Source organism: Rhinatrema bivittatum, chromosome 18, assembly GCF_901001135.1.
Source record: "Rhinatrema bivittatum chromosome 18, aRhiBiv1.1, whole genome shotgun sequence".
Classification (NCBI taxonomy): domain Eukaryota; kingdom Metazoa; phylum Chordata; class Amphibia; order Gymnophiona; family Rhinatrematidae; genus Rhinatrema; species Rhinatrema bivittatum.
In genome coordinates, this window is record NC_042632.1 from 50,132,443 (window position 1) to 50,155,880 (window position 23,438).

Consider the following 23,438-nt stretch of genomic DNA (forward strand, 5'->3'; position numbering starts at 1 on the left):
CGTGAAGTATCAGTTTTTCTTCTCCCCTGCCGTTGAAGCAGAGAGCTATGCTGGATATGCGTGAAGTATCAGTTTTTCTTCTCCCCTGCCGTTGAAGCAGAGAGCTATGCTGGATATGCGTGAAGTATCAGTTTTTCTTCTCCCCTGCCGTTGAAGCAGAGAGCTATGCTGGATATGCGTGAAGTATCAGTTTTTCTTCTCCCCTGCCGTTGAAGCAGAGAGCTATGCTGGATATGCATGAAGTATCAGTTTTTCTTCTCCCCTGCCGTTGAAGCAGAGAGCTATGCTGGATATGCATTGAATCATTGCATTAATCACCATCACTAATTGCACCCCTAAACTCCACATTGCAATTTGTACCCTCAGTTCCTGGATTGCAGATGGGGGGGTTAGGATTGAGATCTCAGTCTACAGTTACTTGGCCCATCTCTAGTCTGTGCTGCTGTTCACAGCTAAAAAACAGTCCATTTGATAGCAGAGATGGGGAAGCAAATCTCCCAGCAGATGGTTCCCATCACACAAAGTCTCTAGGGAGCTTATGTCTTAACTTTAAAAATGATCAGATTTATTCTAGATGGATTTCAGCTGCAATCAGCACCTCTTCTTACGCCATTTAAGTGAGAGGAAGCTGCTTATGATTTTGAAAGTATACCATGTGCATTTTAAAGTTCCCTTTTTTTAAATTAGTGGAATAGAATTTTTGTATACACGCACTCAGATAATCCTAAAAAGAAGTCATTTTTCCAAAGTTCATTTCCTAGGGATCTTTACTGCCCAGCTCCATGAATTATCCTGCTCTAATGCATCTCAGACTGCCACCCATGCCGTTCCGTTCCTCTGAACACTGCATTCATACTTGGGATTATTTTTAGTCTCATTGCTAATTGAACCAGGTCTGGTGACCATTTTTGCAGAAGGGAGTAGCCTAGTGGTTAAAGCACCAGACTGAGACTCAGGAAACCCAGCGATCAGATCTCTCTGACAGTCTTCATGACATGGGGGCAAGTCACTTCACCCTCTGTTACCTCAGATCCAGGGTCAGGGAAACACTTCCAGTACTTGAATGTAACTCATCTTGAGCTACCAATGAAAAAGGCATCTGCTAAATCCAATCCAGAACAGCTAGGATCAAGATTATGTTGCTCACCAACCACCAGCCTGGTAAAGTAAAACAACATTTTCTATTCCTAATTTTGGGGCTGATTCACTGATCTGCAGTAACCATTAATGCAGGTTAACATGCCTTGGTGAATAGGCCCCATTGGAAATAACGGGACCTGCAGCAAATACAGGTAACTCATATTATCTTGTGTTTAACAGACGTTAATGTATGTCACAGATTACTGATTGTTAGTGAATCATCCTACTTATACCATTTCAAGTTATTTTGTTTTTTTTACTGTGGAAATGCCATGGGTTTTAGCAACATGGTCTTTATTTTGCATATCTCTTGGTGACCATAGACTGAAAAGCAATTTTTACTTTTGGAAGGATATCACTAGGGTCCCTTACTATATGCACAGAAATAAGGATTAACACATAAAAACAATAAAACCACATATAAGGTGAGAACTTTTCATTGGGCTAACTTCGTACATTTCTTGACTACCTTTTGAGGTCAGAATTCAGATGAGCAAATGATGGCATTTTACCAGGAAACATGCCTACAGTTCCTGAATGTAATCCGCTTTGAAGTGCCTGGGAAGGGGAATATAAATCAGATACATGAATAGATATAAGGTAGCATGGTTGCAGTAAGTGATTCATAAAAGGCCTTCCAATGATAGGGTGAAAGGGAAGGGATGAGGGAAGTTTGATGGGGGATCAGAAGGTGACAGGCAATATAACTTTATGGAAAGCCAGGTCTTCATTTAATCCGTTTTCACCAGTCCCAAAGTGTCTCACCCCTTCCCCTTATCACTGGAAGGCCTTTTATGATTCACTTATTGCAACCACGCTGCCTTGTATATTTCTTGGAGAGATGTTGAATATAACAAATTTGCAACTTAAGAACAAAGTGCCCTGAGGAATTTTGGCATCTTCCCTTCTTCCATCCCTCTCTGACCTCTCACCCCCAGCCCCCATAAAAGCTAACCCCTTGGTGGTGGCTCCCAGTGTCCAAAGGGCAGTGGCGATCACCACTCGCTCCTGTCCTGGCTGGCGACAGATCAAAAGATGGTGCCGGCTGCACTGAGGCAGACATGAAGTCACTTTGGTGCCTGCCTCGGGTGCAGCGCTGCCATTTTGCTGTATGGCCGCTGGTATTTTTCAGTCTCCCAGCCAGGGGAGTCAGCTCATGCCTTCTGGACACTTAGAAGCCCCCACAAAGGGTTAAAAGGAAACCATGGACCTCTGCGGCCCCAGAAATTAATCCTGGGGGCTGATGGGGGGAGGAGGTTGGAAGGGCTCCAGGAGGCCCCGGCTGGGTAGGACCAGATTCCTTTTCTTCCTTGGGGGGATTGCTGTCGACAGGGCCATGGAGATCCGGGTTACCTTTATTTGAAGTGGGAAAGGGTCAGCGAGGGCCATGGAGGCCTGTTTCAGGTTTTTTTTTATGTGCTTTTTTTTTTTTCTTTGGTTTGATAAATGAACTGTATTAAAAAAAAAAAATAAATAAAATTAAACAAATGAAAATCAAAAAACATCACCCCCTAAAAATGCAGAAGAAACCAAAACAAAAATGTTGGGCCTGCGTATCCCTATAAATACGCAACGTATATCAGACTAAAACCTCTTCAAGAATGCAAACCTGCACTGTTAAACCAGCATTTAATTAGCATCATTTTAACAGCGCACTTTTTCTCTCCATAGATGCAGCAGTGTCTCTCTTTCTCTCCCTGTGCACAGCAATCTCTCAGTCTCTCTCTGTAAGCAAAGCACTCGCCCTCTCTCTCTCTCTCCCTCCCTCCTTCTGTCTGTCTGTCTCTTCACAGGATCCATAAATCTTCTTGTGCCCACTCAACAGCTAAGTTAAGAAGTCTTTTTGACAGGTTATGAATGGAAAGCTTTTAGCAGGGCTCTGTTACAAGCAGCAGCAGTGTCGTCTCCATCGCAGTGAACTCCTTTGAAGGGCATTCACGAAGGCTTTCCTGCTCTGTGGCGCCAATTTTCTCCAAAATGAAAGTGGTCCTTTTTAGCCAATTAGAAAATAAATAACGTATAAGTAGCAGTACAAACAAGTTATTGCATTTATGCTTCGCGGAGCAGTTTCTGAAGAGCCTGCACAGTGGCAGAAAGTGTGTGCATGGTTTTCAAAACGAATCTGCCCAGGCTGTTTCAAGGATGCCCACGGTAGAAGCAGCCACGTGCTTTGCATCGGCTTTTATTGCGCAGGTAACCGAATGGGGGCAAAAGAGCGCATGAGCTGGTGCAAACGGGAAGACCGGATGGGCCGGACAGCCTTCCGTGTCACTCAAGGGCACCGTTCTCCTTCCCTGGCCCGTGCCGGCCTCCTCACGGTCCAGTCAAAAGCGTGCACGCCACGGAGACCGATGCATCCTTTCAGTCAGACTGAGTGAGAGCAACCTGCACAAGCTTATTCACCCAGGTAAAACTGCTCCGAAAATTCCCCTCTCTGTGCCTGGGAAGGGGGCCTTTCTGGCATGTGTAGTCTGGTTCTCAGTGTTACAGAATTCCACTAGAATATCTCATTATAAAGCCCAGCCAGCGCACCAGTCTCCTCACAAACCAATCTGCAAGCAAAGATGTTATGCAAAGCACTTAAAAACAGAGGGAATGTCGGAATGTTTTCTAGTACTTGAAAGGATGGGGTATGGAAGAGATTACACATTTCTTTCCTTTTACCATGCGGATTAAGAATTCTGTGCAATTTAAAATTGTTCTTAGTTGTTGGGGGGGGGGGGGGGATTTTTTTTTTATAATGCCCAGTGGATCAGCTCACACTGGCAAATAAGCCAGAAGTTATGAGTGGGTTTTGTCTTAATGAACAGACCTGGCATTCTTTCGCTTTCCATTCAGAGTCCCTTTAGGTGCCACATTTGTTCAGTGCTGAAATCAGTTTTCCCCACTAGCCCAGAAGGGCTCCTTTAAGTTTTCGTGGGCTGCTAATTTTCCAGGAGTTCTCCCACTAAATTCAGTTCATGACTTGTGCTCAAGCTTCAGAAGTCAGCTGTGCCCTCAAAAGGCTTTCATCCTTTTACATCTGGCAAAGAGCTCCTTTGTTAACAGAGTCAAATCTGCACATGGAGGGCAATTTCCAAAGCCTTTATTCAGTAACTGGCCCAGCTCAAAACCACCCTCCTTAAATGTGGCCAAAAGTAGGCATTCGGTGCACCACATGAGCACTTTTACTAGCTTTAAGAATAGCTGGACATGTTTGGAGGAGGGACAAAACTATCATGCATGCCTGACATTTTCAAAATTGCGCACAATATTTTCCCTCCCTTGGCTGCCTACACAAAAAAGCGAGTGCAGATTATGCGGCCAGTTTTAACACACATCATATACGTAAACTGCATAGTTTCCCTTTGAAACCAAAGGGTACGCATTAAGACCTCCCGTTGACTTTGCCACTGTGGGCACCCATCGAAGATTGCCCCTGAATACTTCAGGAGACGTGAACCGGGGACACCGTCTTATTCTGGCTGCAAGACTCCAGAGGTGGTATTTTTGTTCCTAGCGCGTCACAATTTATTCTTTAGATAGAATGAAAGATTCTGGATGCTTATGCCCTGTGGTCGCAGGCTGGTATTAGAGGTTATCTCTGTAAGTTATGGAACACTTTGATGATGTTTTGCTTCCTGCCGACAGGTTCCATGATGAGATGGTGACCTTCACTGGTTCATAGTGGAATTTTGCTGACAGTCCTCCTTATGGCAGACGGATTAGGAATTTACATTTTCCCTGTAGGCTATTCTGAAAAAAATCTTCTTCTACTAAAAATGATCCACAAAGCAGCCATATGGCTTTATTTGTATTTATTTCATTTATTTAAAAGCTGTCATAACCTGCCATATCCAAAGTCCATGGCGGCCAACAATGCCTCCTTTGAAGCCGAAACACTTGTGAAAGTAAAAGGAGTTTATGTACATACAGTGCAGAGCCCTGCTTGTGAGCTCTGTAAACAGGCAACAGCTGACTTTATTTTAATTAAATATTCTTGACTTCATTGTACTCCTTGTTTAAAAATCAAACATCTGGCAATGATCTGCACTTTAGCAAACTGGGTCTGGAGACAACTTATCAATAATGGTCTGGTGTGACTGAAGATCAAATTTAGCGTGCAAAAAAACTGCGGAGAAGGAGCTATGTTTCATACCCTTGGCCTTACATATAGGGAACGACCGTACTATAGTCTGCGGAATTTATTGACTTGTTGTACACCTTTCTCCTGTTCCAATCATCCAAGGAGGCGACCGAGACGGCTCTATTTTGAAAAAGACACCTCCCATTCTGTCCTGATGGCAAAACATCAGCTCTGAATTCTTGACAGAGTCAAATGCAAAATGATGCAAACACCATGCATGGATTATGAGAGAACCTAGGAAGTGATTCTGTTAAGTAATGAAAACCATATGAAGAATGCCAGAACTTTTACAACCTCCCAAATTTATTTTTAAATGATCCAGATGCCTGAAAAAGAACTGGATGCAAACATGTAACCCAACTGAAAGCAGTGACATGCTACTACTTTCTAAAGCAAGGCATCTTTTGCCAGGTCTGATTCATTCAACGAGACGCTCTCTTTGTTTTCATAAAATAGTTTAGCAAGGGTCTCCGTGCTGCCCCCAAGAGTCCCCGCATTGCTGACGGAAAGTATCAGTTTTAGTACCCTAGAAAAGAACAGATGTTAACATTTGGCTCTGTGCAAAATAGTTGTGCTGCGCCTTCACTGGAAAAGCCACAGTTTAAAGTCTGTGCTACTGATGAAAATGTATTCATCAAAGTCAAGGAAGGTAGGCGAGTTCCCAAATAACGTCTCAGACCACATTTCAGCAAATTCCATCCTGGAGCAATAGACCTATTTTAGTTCCAATTTGAAATAGCGAATGTAACATGTAACTACTTCAGTTTTCCAGCTATAAAGGTCAGAAAAAATATGATCTCAGGAATGTATGCTTAAGGGAGGTTTCCACTCCATGTCTACTCCCTGGCTCTCAACCTATGATGTCATTCCCATGCACCATGTATACTTTTTATGAGAAGGAAATATTTTATTCCATCTAACAGCCATTTGTTATCATTTCAAAGAGTATCATCTTCATTACCCTAATGAACCCAATCAAACATATACTTTGCAAATCTATACATGGCTGAAAAAAATAAAAGCAAGCCTGTATGTTTAGGCAAGGTGATCATTTTGCAGCAAGCCATTAACCTACCCTTGGAGATCATCATTGCGATGTAATAATGATGATTATACATAATGATGTCTTGCTGTATAGCTGAAGAAATCATTCTTCATCCATGCAGAAGTGGACCAGAGGTGCAGATCACAAGACACTCTATGAATGGGAATGCAGGACACACAGTACCACGCTGACACACAATGGCAATTCCTTGCTTATGCAATACAAATCATTCTCTTATATGTTGAGTTGAGTAAAATATTGGCATTGTTCTTTGGAAAGCCTGAGATGAAGGTATTTTTATATAATTATTTACTTAAATGTAATATACCACTTGTAAAGATTCAATCTAGCTGAATCACGCGGTTAGCTTGGTTAAAATATTCATTATGGGTATAAAATGCTAAAATGGTGGTCTATCCTCAGAAGGAAGAAGATAGCTTGTTTTGCATGGTTCTTTACATTTTATTAAACTTTGGTAACTGCTAACAAAATGTTGTGGCAAAGTGTAACCAGCTTGTCATTTCTAGATGCATACTCTGGACATCAGAAATCATAGCCTGGAAACCTTCATTTTCAGCTCCTAATTCTTTTTTTTTTTTTTTTTTCAGTTTGGCAGTTTCTTCCTGTTCTTTGGGCTGAAAGCTGCCATAACTGAACCGAAATGGTTGTCAGGCTGAAAGGCCTTGGACCATGGTGACTTCCAGGACCCTGCAAGAGAGCATTCAGTCAGCCTGTAGGTGGCACTGTTGCATGAGGATTGGGACTCTGTTCCCATTGCGTTCCAAGCCCAGATGGGCCCAAGCAGCAGAAGCTGGATTCAGGAATGACATCTGGATCTCCCACGTGGCAATGCACACACATGGGTTTATCAGAGCAGGCCTCGTTTTATCTTTGACATTGTTTTTAAACAATTGACTTCTTTCACCTAATAACACCTACATGACTTCTGCTATTCTTTTAACCTATTCTGACTCATTTTTGTCTACTCAGCATTATGTAAAATAGAATAAAAATAAAATATGATTTCAGACGTGCTAGATTTTACAACAAAATGTTTACTTATTTTGAGGATTGTTTTAAAACAGATTAAGATAAGAACAGAAGATATGTCATAGTGAGTCAGACCAAAGGTCCATCGAGCCCAGCATCCTGTCTCAAACAATAGCTAATCCAGGTCATTACCCTCCACGTCTCGAAGAGTAGATCCACTTTTTTTTTTGTTGCTCACTCCCAGGGATAAGCTATGGCTTTCCCCAGGTCCACTTGGGTAATAGTTTCTTGCAACCAACTGTGCTAGATGCCTCAACCACATCCTCTGGTACCATTTATTACAGCAACATATACATTTTCAAAAAAATGATGTTGCATGTGAACTTTCACACCCACATGAGTCCATTTATGTGTGATCATGAAGCTCTCAAATGTTCACGTACAGCAACATCTTTGGACAATTCTTATGTTGGTTTAATGAACTGCAGAGAATCTCAAGGACCAGTGAGGCAATTTGTGTGTCAGTGTCCTTAGAAAGACAGGCCAGCAGAAGTTTAAATGGCCCAAAATGTTGGGATCAGTCTCTTTAAGGAAGTTCATTGGATGGACCACCGAGTCATCTCTCTAATCAACCCCAAAATAACAGGCAGTGTAGGCCTTGCCGATGATCAGGTGAGGTGAATGGTTGAATGCCAGCAGTAACCCAAGAGAGAGAGAGAGAGAGTCTGGGGTCCTGAGAAGTAGAAGGGATTGAGTAAAGCCAGAGAAACTGCATTTCAGACACCTTTTTCCTCTTAACATAGAATTGCTGAGGGAGTCAGCCAGTCTCTCTTTCATGGTGGTTCCTATATGCATTCTTTAAGCAAAGGAGTAGAATATTTTTGTGTGAAATGTGACTCTATTCAGAGCCTGTCATAAGCAATAAATTTGCATCCGTCCCTAATGAGGTTTGGTGGAGTTCTTACTGAAGCAGTCCTGCAGTTAATAGAGAACAGATGGAATCTACAGGAAAAGGAAGCTTGGAGCACTACACGCACTTTTACATCCAGGAAATCTTTTGTGCAGTTGTTCAACATTTCAAATAAAAAAAAAAAAGAAATGTTTCTGGTTTTGCAGTTCAGTTTCAAACTTGGCTTCACACCGTGGGGCCAATGCAATACAGTGCACGCAGTCTAGTGCTCAGCTTGATGCGCGTTTGGATGCGTTAGAATAACTCCCAAAGCAATAATGGGATTAGCATTGTCCAAACAAGGGGTAGCTAATAGTGCTCATCACATTTCATATTAGTTTATTCACTCCTTCACTTACTGCCGATTGGCCCATTCACTGTCACATGTCAGTGAAAAGGACTAATCAGGAACAGCCCTGCCGAGGGAGGGTCTCCGGCGTGCGTTCGTGGTCTGAAGAGGGGGGATCTGGAGGCTGGCAAGGGCTGTTTGCCAAATAGACCTCAGAATCCGCCATTTCACGTACAGGGTCCCCGGGTCTGACCCGGCCCATCAGGCCAGACCTTGATCAGGTCAGCTGCTGGTACTGGTCCGCGTGCCCAATGCTGTTGTAGGTACACAGCCACCTCTCCTGGGTGCCCAAAGGTTCTGAGATGCACAATTTGTCCCTAGCAGGTCCTTCTTACTGCACCAGCTCATTTAAATATTATATCGAGCCCAAGAGAGGTGGCTGCGCGCATGTTAGGAAAACGGGCGCTGGCTACTGAGCGCTGGTCTTACTGCACGCGGTATCGCATCGACCCTCGTAAAGGGGCATTTAACCCACATTAATAATGAGGAGTTAACATGGGCTCATGCGTTAAAAAAACAAAAACAAAAACGAGCTGCGTCGCAGCAGAAGGAGGCCGGTTTATTTATATTCCGCCTCATCCAGAGTCCTGTCCACAGCACGTTACAGTAAGACATACATAATCATAAATGACAAACAACTTCAAAAAGAAAACCCCAACACAAAACTGCATTCTTCCGAAAGCAAACAGGTGGGGAGGGAGAATCTCTTTGGTGGGGGGCTCTGCAGGTGATTCTTGCCGGAGCCAGCAGGAGGGAACCCCCTGACCCCGGTGGATCCATGCATTACCACTGCCGCTAACACCGTTATCCACCCCGGCTGTGATGCCCTTTAGTGCATTGGACGTTTAATGTGGGGTTTAAGCAAGTCACAATGCCCGCTGTAAAATCTTCCGCTAGCTCGCTTTATCACCTGATTTCTACCACTGTTTAGTGCGCTGGCTGCTGCTAACCACGAATCACAAGAAATACACCTTTGCAAGCTCTTTGACAGTAGTATTTAAAACAATGCTCAAGCCAGCGGTCTGTGACATTATTATTAGTGATAAATACATTTAATAATAGGGTCTTTCCACCCCTCTCAAACACAGATTGTCTTACAGATGTAAAACAATTCTATCTGATATTTTATCGTGAGCTCATGGCATTGCTCTTCTGATTTCTGCAAAATAATTCTCTCTTTTTAAATGCTCACATTATAGAAATGTGCATGGCATATCATGCTAATCTGCTTTCCACATGTAGCTGAGAATTTATGAGTAATCACAATGTGCAAGAAAGATTTTGTTGTTCTTTTGGCCCTGCAGTTTCCTGCTCCTTTAGGCTTCCAGCCCATTTGGCACAGGGCCTTGGGATCTGGCATCAACCACAATTATCTGGGGAGTTTCCCCCCTATTTTACATTCTCTCCCAACTCACTCAGCCAGTGGGGCCTTGCACCAAAGCACCTTCAGGAACCCTGGCATCATGGGTCTTAAATCCAGACATCAGGTGTCACCACTGTGGGATTCCTTCCTCCTCAGGGCCTTGGTGAGCACCGTCTCTGCAGCATCCCCCATCCCCGGCCGACCCAAGACGTGGAAGACCTGGCCCAAGAATCAAACCCAGACCTCATCTTGAGGACTATGTACAATTCTGGAAACCATATCTACAAAAGGACACTGATAAGGCGGAGACAGTTCAAAGGAAGGCCCCCAAAACAGTGCACGGCCTGGACTATAGACCATACGGAGAGAAAGTGACAGAGCTAATGATGTACTCAAAGAGAAGGAGGGAAAGGGGAAATGTGATGTAGACTTTCAAATTTCCAGCAGACTTCAATAAAGTGCCAGAAGGAAGCATTTTCCACAGGGTGAAGAACTCAAGGAGCCAAAACAGTGGCAGAACGCAAGGAAGGCTTGGGGCAGGCACAAAGGGACCTTGGTGAAGAGGAGGACGAGAGATTGAGTAGTACCTGTGGCAGCACAGTAGGCAGGCACACATGGGCCAACTGGATGGGCCAAGAGGCCCTTATCTACTGACATCTGTGTTTCTACAAACTGATTTCATTGCCCTTGCCAAAGACTTTTACGAAAGGCAAATTTGCAGAGGTTGCTGGACTGCTTTAAGTAAAAGGAGACATTTTTCTGTACTTCTGCAAAAAAAAATAAATTGCAAGAAATACAATTACTCCTAAGTTATGCATCTTACAGGGCTTGATTTCCAACTGATGCAAGCTTCAGAGCAGAACTGTAACACACAGCCTGTCACGATAGCTCTGTTATGAGTCAAAATAAAGAAAGCGAGAAAGGCTGCACTGTGCAATTAAATAAGGCGGCGGGGAACATTTCTCAAAATGTTTAACCAAGTGTCAGGTTAGACAGGGTCTTGGTGAACATGTGTTGAGATTGTTTCTTGGCTGCACACGTTCTGAGGTTACTGCTCAGTGATCCTGAGTTTCTGGCAAGTTACAAAAAAAGTACCGAGGCTAAGATGTCCTCATATAATTCCAGTATCTCTACTGGATTTGCCACCCTCATGCCAGTATGTTAGTTTTGCTTGAGTTAAGCCATCTCTGTGACGTGCATGTTTGAGTCGCTGCACAGTATCAATAGCTATAGCCGACGCAGCATCCCCGGCCCTGGCGGACTCAAGGAACGGAAGACCAGAGCCAGGATCTAGACCCAGAGTGCAGAGCCTGCTCCCTATCTTCCCTAACACAGGGTTTAAGTAGTTTTGGTTTCTACGTAACTGCATAAACTGAAGCAATCTCAGAGCATCTGATGATGCTGTTGGTCGCGTGACATCATAAGCATGGAGGAACAGATCTGGCATTGAAGAAGGGCCGAGGGGTACCCTGGAGAGGATTTCATGTGTAATTATTATTATTACACCAAAAAGAGTGGAGTGGAGAAGCAACCTCGTGGATAGAGGGGTGGACTGTGATCCAGGGAAGCCACAGTGCAAATCCCGCTGCTGCTCCTTGTGACCTTGGACAAGTCCCCTTCCATCACCTCAACTACAGACTTAGACCGTGAGCTCTCTGGGTCAGGGGAATGCATAAACCACCTAAACAGAAGTGTCTGAAAGGTGGAATATAAATCACATACCCAAATAAACTTCCTCTCACTTGAATTATATATTAATTAAAGGAAAAACTAAGACACCAAGCACTCCCATACTGTAATTAAGGGACCTTCATAACTATGGGCTTTGCACCAAGCCTCACGGCATAGATAGTAAATGCCGTTTTTGCATGTGCCCAGGTCTAATCATCAGTCCCACCTTTTTTTTTTTTTTTTTAAAGTGTATTTTCAATTGCATGTAAAACACCTTCAAACAAAAAAAGCCCAAAGTTAGCTTAGCTAAGTGTTTACACAGTTTCCAGTGGGTGAGCCCTGCCACCTTATTGCGCCTCTCTGTATACAGGCCTGTAGATTGTAAGTAGGCACATTACTGGTCAGGAATCATTGGGGATGTTACTGTGACAGGGGTGGATTCCCGATGACGACCGGCCCAGGGATTCGCTGCCCAGCCCGGCCCAGGAGATACCGCGTGGTCTGCCGAGCGCCCCTGTACTGTGATCTCCCTTTGGATGGAGAAGTGTTCATGTTATTCGCTATATTGTGGTGTTAGCTCTGGCTCTCTGATTAATTGATTTTTGCAGTTTGCCAGGCCTTCATGGAGGGATGTTGGAGCACAGTTTGGGATTTTCCTTAACTTGGTTTCCAGGCCATGCCATAGTTTCCATGTTTGCCTTTTGCATGTTCTTCTGTATCCTGGTGAGCAATTCTGGTTCCCTGTCATCTTCTACAGGATCCTCATATAAATTTCTCCAGAACATTTCCCTTTCAGCTTAGGTTGCAAAACTCTGAAACTTCTCTTGGAGGGAGATTCATCTTAGATGTCCTGCCTGAAACTCCCTAGGAAGCTGGAGGTTGGTTCACCTCCTCTGTCTGCTTTCTGGCCTGGTACAGCAGTTTCTCTCTACACTCCTGCTCCAGCACACCTTCTGGCTCACTGAATCCAGAGCATGCTCAGATATAACACTCGGGGTCTCCTAAACTATAATACAGGCACCCTTCCCTATACCTCTGAGCAAGGTTGCATCTCTCTTTTTCTATGGGGGTAATGTTCAAAGCCATTTATGTGCACATAGCCCGGTTTTATGCATCTAAATGGCTGCACTAAAACAGCCCGGGACTGAGTGCATGGCGAGTACATGCATAACCCAATTATGCACCTACTTTTACCCGAACTGAGCAGAGGTGGGGTGGAGACCGCACTCTTGCACTGACTTTTCGATCTTAAAGTGAATGCGTGCAAGCGTACATGCGTAAGTAGACACCCTTCCAAGAGGAGGCGTAATTTAACGCAAGTGAACGTGTGCGCCTACTCAGGCAGTTACTTGAGTGTTCTTAAAAGTGAACTTGCGCAGGCAAGTTTGCTTTCAAAACACTCCGTAAAGTCTCCGTGTACAATGCACGTGCAGGCTTTACCACGATACAGGCTCTCGGAAAATTACCCCTCTCTCTCTCTTGCTCTACAGATATAAAGGAATGGTAACTTTAAAACGCGCGCAAATGCGCCCAACATAGGCTGGAATTTTAAATTGTCCACGCGAGTGCGCGCGTATGATTTAAAATACACCTAACCTGCGTATGCATGGGCCTAATTTTAAGCGGTTATGCGAGGAAACATTCGTTGCATGTCTTTCCTTTAGGACTTATGGGCTTTTACATGCGCAAGTGAACACATCGTATAACATGGCACACGTGAAGGAAATTACCAGTTTGACCACTTAGTCCACTTGTTTGCCCAGCCTGTCTCTAGGTCATTAAGACCCTTTTTGTTCTTCAGCCTGCGCTCTCCCCATTTTTACCTAGACCCCTCACCCAATTTTTTTTTGTCTATAATGAGTTTATTTCAGACTTACACCTGAACGAGGGCAAAAGTAACTATGCACAGGTAACAGCCCAATGCAGGCTGTGTTCGCTGGTTTTAAAATCGGGATTTGTATTTGTAAATGTTGGGCCCACCCCAGAACGCCTCTGACCACCCCAATCTGTCCCTTTTTATCGTGTGTTCTCTTGCCACGAAAAAGGCATAGACGCACATAATTTGCCAGTTTTAAAATACAAATTGTTCGCGTTTGGCCCATATACTCACATATATATGGGCCTTTTAACGTGAGCAACTCTTTTAAAATTCACCCCCATAATATGGATTTCATTGTGGTACTTGGAAAATCCAGGTGCAGGTTCCTTATTGAACCAAAATAGTTATTTAGCACATATTAGAGTGCCTGCTTTGCTGTTTATGCTCATAGTTGGAACTCAGTGCTGTTGGCAAAAGCACCTTCTTTTCCATGTGCCTTGGATGTCCCGTAGTGCTGCAGAACATCCCCTTCAGTGTTAACTAAGCTAAAGCCACATAACTTTGTTTCACCAAGGAACTCGAGAGATGAACTTGACTTATGACACCAGAGATCTAAGCCTCAAGCACCTGGCTCCAACCTGGTCCTGGTGCGCAGAAGAGCTTTAGGACAGTGGAGTCAGTCAGCAATGAACGAGAAGCCCAATTGCAAAATCTTTCCATCTCATCTTTCTTAGTGCTGTGCAGTGCAGTCAGAGTTTTTGATCCAGTGTGTAAGAAGGTAACCAAGGAAACGGGGTTGATCGTTCTGCCATACCTGGAGAACATTATGACTTTTGTTGGAATGCAATGAAATACCTGTCATTGATGTTAAGTATCCATTTTTTTTTGCATGTTATTTTCTTGTGTTTGGAAAAAGATACACACTCATTCCCCTTTGACCGGCAGCCAACATTTGTCTTGCATCATTCCTAACAACATAACTCACTTCAAATTTGTTGCCCGCCCTATGCTTTGTTCTTTGCTTAGAGGGAAAAAATGCTCTGCAGTTGGAAGGAAAGAACATTTGGAGCCTAAAAAAAGAATAACCACTGTCCCATGGACGGTTTAACAATAACATCTCTGTTAATGCACAGCTCAGGCTTGGAGCATCCAGCTAAGAAAGCTGTACCTCCCAGCTTAACATAACAGAATGCATATAAGAGAGTCAAATACTGTTTTGACTGCATAGCGATAAATGTTAACTACAGGAGCTGCAAGGCAGGAACAGATATGTCCCTCAGGTTACCGAAGGAGGAAATACTCCTGAGACAGTGGTGGTGGCATCGGGTTCTGCTTCTTAGATCTCACTTTCTCAGCAGAAAAATATGTTTTTTTCTTGCAGATATGCATTGCTAGAAAAGTTTAATTTATTTCCTTAAAAAATGTATATTCCACCTATTCATAGTACCAGGCGGAATTCACATTTTGCATAGGGCTAGGGTGCAATAAGTGAGAAACCATACAGGATTGATGCGATTGTGTTTGCTCCACAGACTGAAGCAGACCAACCGGTGGTTTCTACTGTTTACAATGAAAAATGTTCAAGTCAAAGAAATACTGTTCCTGTAAACTCTCCTTCCAATATCAACTTTCGGCAATGGAACTCATCCAGTGACTGGAACTGACTGGAAGAGAGAATGTTTATTAAAAAAACAAGACGAGACATTATGGTGTGGGCAGCTCCAACCCCCAGCGCCACCCTCTCCTGGTGCAACTTTCAACTAAGGGGATGGCTTAATCTCGATTCAGTCCTGGGGGGGGGGGGGGGGGAGATTTAGTCACAACTCAAAGCATTTTAATAGTAAAGCACCAAGGAATTTGTGTTCCAAAAATCTTTACTAAAACAGGTCAAACTAGGAAACAGCAATCGGTAAGTCTTTCAATACTGAAATTCGAAAACAAGGCACTAAGATTTCCTAATGCAACCTCCTGGGATCTCCTCATTCCTTTTCCCGGGATTTAAGGCACCCTTTTAACAGGTGATGGGCTCCCTGACCTCCCAAGGAGCATTTTGGTACCCAATTCCCCAATCATTCTCCTGCAACCTCTCCCCTTCTCTAGACTCCTGGATCAGAGCATCTGTCGGGCAGTTCTCTCCTTTTTTTTTCCCCCTTTCTTCTTTCCACACTGCTGGTTACCTCTGCACAGGCACCTAAAATTCACTTCTTGCGCCTCCTGCAAAGATCTTATAGGGGGATTCATCATTCCGCTAGAAATATATTTCCCATGGTGCTGCCGGCGATTTTTCCCCCTCATAGAAAGAGAGGTTTATTCTCAGAGTGAGAGATGCTCTCCACCCCACTGCCAGGGATCCCTCGGAACAGCTACGTAGAATAAAGTATCAGAAGCACCACAAGGACTTTGCTTTATGACCTTCTATACGCCCTATAGGACTCTACAGACAACAGAGAGAGAAGGCAGGCTTTCCCCCTTCCACATAATCCAAACTCCTTCGGAGAAATGAGAGACCGGTTCCCTCTTCTCCAAACTCTTCTAAGAAGAGTATTCTTGTGCTTCTCTGACCAACACTCTGGATTACACTAATGTGGCTACTTTTAGAAGGGAGCGCCATAGCAAACGTGGTCCAGTCCAATCATGACACTAACAACCAGAATATGTCCTCTGCTGAGAGGCGCATATAACTTAGTGAAAGGAGCACAGGCCACTGTACAATGGTAATAGCAAGTACGCGATTCTTAGAATCTTCTAAGTTACCCCAAATGGTTCTTCACAAATTGCTTTTTTTTTTTTTCATCCCATGCCTCTTGACTAGCTGAGCCACTAATTGATATGTCTGTGATTTTTGTGAACTTCAATGTATTAAAGAGAGCACTGTCATCAAACTCAATGATTAGTGACTGCAGAGGATAGTGATTTGGTCAAGATGGTGACCACTGCCCTCCACAACCAGCTCAAGCATGCCCAAGTTATGTAAAAAGTGCTGATATTCACCACTTCCACTGGCGGGCTAATTTACACATTCCCATCTTCAACTTTGCTTCTCGTAAGAACCCCACTGCCACACCCTCCCATAAAGCTTTGCAGTAATTCAAACAAATGCTAAAACCATCAAGCCAGTTGCCCAATTAACCAGCTCACCAGGTGTTTGTGAACTTAATGGATGTTACCCGGGCACCACCAACCACCAGCTCTAACCTGATTGGTTTCTGGAAGTATCCTGCATAGGCCTTTTTGTTCGTGAGGCAGAGAGGGGTAAGTTGTTGTCAATATTGTACCTCCCATCCCTGTTCCTAACAATACCATAGAATATGATGACTGAAAAGGACCATTTAGGCCCATCTAGTCAGCTATCACCCCCCCCCCTCCCCTCCCCAGTCTCTGGCTTTCCCCTTATCTATTTGCCACTGGAGATCCTATGGACTTTTTCTATGCTTTTTAAAATCCTTGCTATCATTTAGCTCTTTACCACAAGCCCATTCCATGCATCCAGCACCCTTTCCATGAAGAAATCTTTTTTTTTTTATGTTCCCAAATCTACCCTTCTGGACCCTCATATACTGCAAGAACTTGTTCTAGAGCATTCTTTCCTCAGAAAAAAATTGCTCCTTGTGCTTGATTTATACCTTTGAGGTACTGGAACGTCTCCATCATATCCCCTGCCCCCAACTCTTTTTCTCTAGGATACCTGTATTTAGATCCTTAAATGTTATACGAGTTTTGGTGCAGACCCCATGCCACGTTGGTTTGCCTCTCTCTGGATCACCTCTAGCCTGTCCATATCTTTTCGGAGGTGCAGCCTCCAGAATCCAACACAATATTCTAGCTGAGGTTTTAGCAAGGACCTGTACAGAGGCATTATCACCTTCTTTGTTTGCTGCTGGTTATACTTCTCCTTATTCACTCTAGTATTCCTCTGGCGCCAGCCACTGTCTTATCACAATGATTTGCTACCTTGAGATTAGCCAAGGTCTCTCTCTAGATTAAGTGTACATCAGTTTCTCATTTTCCACCCTGCAGCATCATGCACTGCTCCAGTGGATTTCTGCACCCCCAAATGGATTAAGCCTGCAGTGCTTGTTTTGCATCGAATCTTAACTGTCATGCACTGGCTGTGTGGAAAATCTGAATGGAGATCTCCATGTAGCACAGTAGGTTTGCACCAGATGTGCATTTGATAGAATATTATCTAGGAAAACAGGTTAGATTACAAAATATTAAGTTCATGAAAAAAAAAAAAAACCGTGCACAAGGGTTGGTTTAATTCTTCTGAAAATTCATAGGTTTTGTGTAACCTTTGGTCTAAAAAAAAAAAAAAAATCTAATTGATAGTCAAGAGTTCTTATATAAATTTTGTATGCCCAGAAGTGGTCCCACCTCACGTTGTGTAGTTCTGACAAAACCTCTCCCCCAAAAAGTGATATTTTCTATCACTTGGGATTCTAGATAAATCCTCCTCCTGCTTCATACTGAAGTGAGGCAACATCATTAAGGGAACAATCTCTAGAAGTCATTGTTCTGGTTTCTCTGAAGCTGTTGGGGACTCTCCAAGGTTATTATGTCACAAGCAAATATTTCCTGTTTCCCTCGCTGGAAGAACCTTCCAGTCTATGGTTGTTTTCTTACTGTAAGCTATTGGTTGCCTGGTAGCAAGGAAATGTAACATGTTTATAAAGATTGACCAACTCTTATTTTGTTCATGGGCAGAACTACAAGAAAGGTCAAAATGTTAATCGGTGCGGCTCTCAAAACATTTTTAGCCTCCAGAACTGAAGCAACACAGAAACCCCCCTCCCCCTCCCACATATTGCTGACTGTTATTTTGCACCCTTACATTCTCCCTAAAAGCGATGCGCCTGTATCACTGTCATGTACCCCCACCTTTTGCCTCACCTCAAAAAAGGCACAATATCAAATGAAAATACATAAATATTTTTGCATATTTTGTTAGGAACAGAGTTACAGTATTTGTCCAGTGGCTTGTAATAGTGATGCTACTGTACAAAAGATCTATAGCATATTCGATACATATATACAATTAAAATGGACTCTTAAAAACAAGGCGTATAAAATCTAAGCACTAAGGTATACAATAGACAAAGCTGAAAGATTCACGTTCTAAGCTGCTAATGTGAGCAATCTACAAAAAACCACTATCACATACGCAATATTTTAATAGGTGTCCCAGGAGTCATCAAAAGACACATTTCTCCTGAAAGAGATTACACCGCCAGCATGCCTCCATCATACAAGCACCTTGCTAACTATTCTTATTTCAGTATAAATAGTAATTGTTATCAGAAGGGAAAAACTTTAAAGAATCCACCTCATCAAGCCAACAACATAAGGAACCAAAATCAAGGTGCGATCATCATAAATCTTCTATTCTCTTTGGGCTGTGGCAGTAGGCGATGGTATTTCCCTCTCTGACCACGCCTGCATTCTTGCTAGATTAAGCTAAAGCCAGTGCCCAGGGAGCATAAGAATTGATGAGAGGGTTCATTTCTGCTCAAGAAAAAACGAGAAATCATAGACTGAAACATGGTATATACCCTTTTTCTGGAGTACAAAATGCTCATTAAACATCTTATCTATATTTAGGTAGTGTCAGTTTATCTAATAGTGAATGGCTTACCTAACCACTACTTGCAAGTTAAGCGAAAGGTCAAAATGTACCTCTAGTGAAACTTACAGACATTATAACCGGAACATTCCACCATGCACACCCTTCTAACTGCTTCTTCAGCCTTATCAGATAGATTAATACAGTGGTCAGCTCACAGATACTAAAATGTGGGGGAGGGGGAACCTTTCCCTACATCTGGCCCGCTCTCAGTTAATGCATCAATTAACCTCAGCACAGCATTGTATTTCACATGGGTTTCTGTACTGCGGGCACAGGTGAGCTGGGGAATCAGTAGTATAAAGGGAAAATATATACGGGTTTTTCCATTTCCTTACTTCCATTAAGCACAAGGTCTGGCTAATTTACCTGTCACAGCTTCTCACTTAGGTTCATAAGAAGTGTTGATTTATGAGGACAATCATGTTATTGAGCTAGTACTAACTGGTACAATCTCCATCCATCTAAGAACTCTGTCATTAGCAAACATCAGCCAAGTGTCCCAAATACTGCTATTTGGATTTGTAATGCTGAATAACTAGCTCATAAATTCATGGTTGACTCAAATTACAAGTAGCTGCAAAGCTTCTGCATTTTTCCATCCTTGAGTCAGTGCTCAAACAGAAAGCTTGAAGTCCGTGACTGGTAATCAGAGGTGGTGCCAGGCCATTATCTCATCCTTTGTGAGCGTTTTCCAAACTGTGAAGCAGATTTTCCCACTTGTGTTACACAGTTCAGCAAATGGTAGCTAAGGCCTGTTTCTGCAGTAGCCTGTGCTTCTATTTAAGGCCACATTTCCTTTGCAGGCAGGAGTGACACCCTGCTTTCTGGCACACAGGAAGTCAGGCCAACCTCAAGTGGGATATTCCAAGAGCCCTATAATCCACATTTGCCTCCAATATTAATATATGCAGGCATGACCTAAATAAATCAAGTGAATTAACCATTTAAATGTTAGGATTTTGCCTGCTACACAGCCTCATCCTATCCTGTTGCCTCCTGCAATGACACCTACCCACCAGAAGAGGCCCCAACGAGCTTAGTTTCCAGCCTTGCCAAGCTCCTCCCCTCTGCCTCAATCACACGCAAGCTCCAGCCATATTTAACCCTGCCTTGTTAAAATCTCCATGCCTTTTCATGGTGTCACCCTTGGCTCCGTGACCTGGCCTCTGTTTCTTGTCTTGCCTTGTAGCCTTCAGGCCTTTTTGCTCTTTGCCCTGCTTTCAGGCCTACTCTGCCTTGAGGCCTTCGGGCCTACATCGCTTTTTTTATCTTGCCTTAAGGCCTTCAGGCCTTTACCCTGTCTTATGGCCTTTCCAGATCTTCCTGTAGTCTCGGGCTCCTATGTTCTCTGTTCTGTATTACCCTTGACAGACTTGTCTGTCCTGCCCTGGTCTGCCTTCTTCAGTCCTGTTCTCTTCCGGTCCTGCCCTTGTCTGGGCTTGTTCTGCCCTGCCCAGTCCGGCCCTCCTTTCCTGGCCTTGCTTAGCCTTTGTCTGCACCTGAGTTCTGTCCATGCCTTGCCTCAAATCAGTGTTGTCTAGTTCCAGGTCCTGCCCAGTATCTTGCCTTGCCTGCACTCCATATCCAAGTCTTGCCTGCACCCTGTGCCTAAGCCTTACCAGCCAGTTCAAGCCTTGTTCCAGATCGGCGTGCCTGCTCTGGCCTTGCCTGCCCAGCCGTGCCTTATCTAATCTAGTTCCAGACTGTATGGTCTCACTTTCATGTATTACCATCGCAAAGGCTTACTGGCCCTCAGAACCCAAGGGCTCCACCTGCAGGGGAGGAGGCTGGCTAGGTGGAAGACCAACCTTGTCTTATCTAGAGTCCTGCCTTACAGTCCCATGCCGCTCTCTGGGTGGGCTTCCCAGATTCCAGAAACCATGATATTAAAAGTTGAGATGCATTATTTTATAAATATTTAGTTATAAAAAAAAAAAAAAAAACCACCTGTATGTGGGTTGATCTGTATTTCATGCCATAGAGATGTGTGCTGCAGTGCAGGAGGTTCCAGGTTTTGCACCTACATCTTTGAGGGCCACTCGGGCCTGGCTGCATGATAAGAGTAGTGTGCTTAGGCCTAGGGAGGGAAGGAAGATGGCTGCTGTGAAAGTGGCAGCCCCTACCGGCCAATGAGAGTAGCTGACGGTGCGTCTCAGAAGAGGCACCCATCCCACACGTGAGCAAGTGAGTGGCTCGGGCAGGCCATCTGGGATGGGAGAATTAAAGATGGCGTCCATGAAGGGGAAAATGACAAAAATAACCCCAAAAAACAACTGAGTGCCCTGATCTTCCATAATGGTACTCTTATCAGCTTGGCCGTCCAGTTAATCAGGACCCAAGAAAAAGGCTGACTGGCCTACAGTCTCCTTTTTTCTTTGCTTCCCATTACAGCCCTAGACACCCAGTGAGTGCTTGTGAAGTTACTCGCAATTTATAGTGTCAGGCATGATTTTTAAAAATGTAGTATTAAAAAAAACAACTTGTAAAGCTCTATACCAAACTCATTTCTGGTTATAAAAGCAAGAATCCCTTCTAGACGGAGGAATCACTGCCATTCAGTGCTGCATCCATCAGATTACAGTTTAAGCAATTGAATTGCCTCACCCCCACCCCTAAGCATCAACCCCTATATTAAGCGATAAGGCTCCAAACATCCTTTTGACCACAGAAGCAAATATAGAGCAGTGCTGACTTTACCCAGGGCTCTGCTCCCAGTCATTTCTGTAGCACTGCCAGATGTACAGATCCACCATTAAGAGTCAGTCCCTGTTCCCTGGTACATGCAATCTAGTCAAGACACACAGATGAAACAAGTAAGAGGCTTTGGGTGAAATCAGCAAGGTCATGAAGGAGAGAACCATGAGGGAAGAGACTACTTTAATCGGGGAGAGTCGCTGCAGGAAATCAAGTTTCCGCCTTCCAAAGGTTTATGTAAGAAAAACAGGAGATGGTGTGGATGGGTGGGTGCAAGATAATGTCCGAGAAAATGAACATTTCCGAGCACTCTTACAGAAATGCAAGAAACCGCACACAAACAGGTAGCCAAAGTTCAAAATCACATCCTGTAGCACATTTTCTAGGGATTCCATTGCCTCACGTTTCAGTATGTGTCTACATTTGGATTACTTTAGTCTGTCCACCTCACCTATAATGGAATAACCATATTGTCACAGTCACAGCAACACAGTTATTGTTGTACATGAGGGTAAACTTCTAATAGCTGCATTGACCTGAGAGAAAACTGCACTCTTTGTACACCAGGATATCTGCTGCAATGTGTTGTCCTCTGGTGTGTTATGTGTTTTATTGTTGTAATCCACTGATTGGCAGAATATAACTGTTTTTAAATTAATTCCTGTAATGGCACCCACAGAATAATTATCCAAAGATGTTTCTCTAAAATTAGCTTTCAAGGAGACTGTGTAGACTTTTGATAACATAAAGGGCCAGCTTTCCAACTATGTTCGACCCTTTACAAATCCTATTATCAAGGCTAATTAAGATGGACTACGTTTCATTTTTATCTGGAAATCAGTCTAGCAGCGACAGGAAACAAATGAAATGTAATTTGCAGTCCTTGTTCTGTTTTATCTGACCCAAGCAAATTCCTTTCTGCTCTAAATGTGTACAACTTGAATTTTGGTTGAAGTTATTCTACTCAGCAACCACTTGCCCTGCTGCCACGGATCAGAACGGATTTCATCCTCACAGTCCAAACCATGAATTTCCGATGTTCTGTTGGGCTAATAACCACTGATGTCAGCTGCGGTCTGGAGAACTGTTCCTTTATTAGCACCATATGCTGCTAGAACTGGGGAGCATCTCCAGCAGCAGAAGGATATTTATATTTTGTTCTCCAATTACCAGCATTCCACAGTTTTGTTTTGTATTGGTTTTTTTTACTTGCTGGGCTGTTATGTAATACTTAAAACCATGCTTTCGCCAGCCCTGGTATAATTACAGTAACATTCAAACAATGCAAACGTTAATAGAACAGCTAGCAGAAACAGGAAGGAATACAGAGGTTTCCATAGTATGACCATCTTTGGCATTCTGGCCTACAGCAGTGGCACGATTTCACTTATAAGCTGACTGTGGAAAATTCAGTGGCATGCCCCAAGATACCAAGAAATACATAAGCACCAAGTCCCTCATATTTTCTTCCCTTGTCTTTCTGGTAATCAGAGTGCCTGCTGTCTTATCATGGGTGCGCCATCACGACGATGAGCATCATCTCATTCATCAGCACTCCCATGACAAATAGCCGCCAGTCTGCTCCCATCTCTTCCGCCTTCCAGCAGCTCCTTCCATACTTTGACTCCTGGTGATGGCTCTCTCTCCTCCCAGTTTGTACCCACATCAA

At 43.6% G+C, this 23,438-nt stretch overlaps 1 protein-coding gene across 1 annotated transcript in view; it reads right to left on the reverse strand.

Annotated features, from left to right (window-relative positions):
• The window catches only part of PDLIM4 (PDZ and LIM domain 4), a 100,771-nt gene that overhangs the window by 22,632 nt on the left and 54,701 nt on the right, over positions 1-23,438 (reverse strand). The gene's annotated exons all lie outside the window — the stretch shown is intronic.